At 39.0% G+C, this 1,126-nt stretch overlaps 1 non-coding gene across 1 annotated transcript; it reads left to right on the top strand.

Moving 5' to 3' along the window:
* Nucleotides 1-827: 827 nt before the first annotated feature.
* Nucleotides 828-902, top strand: Trnal-caa (transfer RNA leucine (anticodon CAA)). Its single transcript has one exon. It is a non-coding gene; the product is annotated as a tRNA-Leu (tRNA).
* The last annotated feature ends 224 nt before the right edge of the window (nt 903-1,126 follow it).

Raw genomic sequence — 1,126 nt, 5'->3', positions numbered from 1 at the left:
AAAGACTCATTATCAAATAACTATGGAGATGGTCGTCCAAAAGCTTCAGAAACCAACACGAAAGATATTTGCATGTAAATGTGTTGTTATACATGGTTTGGATAATATATGGCAGGCAGACTTCATAGAAGTTAGTCAATATAAATACTCAAATGCAGGTTACAAATATATTTGAATGGTTGTAGATAACATATTAGAAATCTGCATGGGCTCTACCAGTGAAGGTGAAGATTGATATGGAAGTAGCAGACATCTTTGGGCAACTGCTGCGGATGGGGATGAACCACTGCTCTGACAATCTTCAAATTGATCAAAGAGGTGAATTCTACAACTGCTATTTCAGGGTAGTAATGGATCAGTACAGAATACATCACTACTTAACATTTACTCACATGAAAGTGAGTATTGTGGAGTATTTGAACAGGACAATAAAAAACAGTATGTATGTTCAGTTTAATCTTCAATGATCATATCAATGGCTCAATACTTTCCCACATATAATCGCACAGTATAACTGCCCTTGCCACACTACCATTAAAATGCAACCTACATGTCCATGATACTGAGCTTCTAAATACAGTGTACGATATTATGAGAAGGAAAGTTGCAAGAGTCTTTTTGTTGTGCCGGTCTGTGACTCAGCATCTCTGCTATATGGTGAGTAGCAATTTTCATTCTAGAATGAGATTTTCACTCTGCAGCGGAGTGTGCCCTGATATGAAACTTCCTGGCAAATTAAAACTGTGTACCGGACCAAGACTCGAACTAGGGACCTTTGCCTTTCGTGGGCAAGTGCTCTACCAACTGTGAGGACGGGGCGTGAGTCGTGCTTGGGTAGCTCAGTTGGTAGAGCACTTGCCCGCAAAAGGCAAAGGTCCCGAGTTCGAGTCTCGGTCCGGCACACAGTTTTAATCTGCCAGGAAGTTTCAATTTTCATTCTTGTAATATTGTTACATTCCATCCTGGATTTTCCACTGTTTAAATATAGTATACAGTCATATTAAAATGCTGGATCCATGCAGGCTAAAATTTAATATAGGCAATTTGGTGTATATTTCAAAATGAGACAGCATTTCATAAATCATAGCTACTAAACTGGTCAACAGAGATATTTGGTGTGCAAACC

Source organism: Schistocerca cancellata, chromosome 4, assembly GCF_023864275.1.
Source record: "Schistocerca cancellata isolate TAMUIC-IGC-003103 chromosome 4, iqSchCanc2.1, whole genome shotgun sequence".
NCBI classification, from domain to species: domain Eukaryota; kingdom Metazoa; phylum Arthropoda; class Insecta; order Orthoptera; family Acrididae; genus Schistocerca; species Schistocerca cancellata.
The sequence above is the reverse complement of the archived record's forward strand: the minus strand, read 5'-3'. Positions and strand labels throughout refer to the sequence as shown.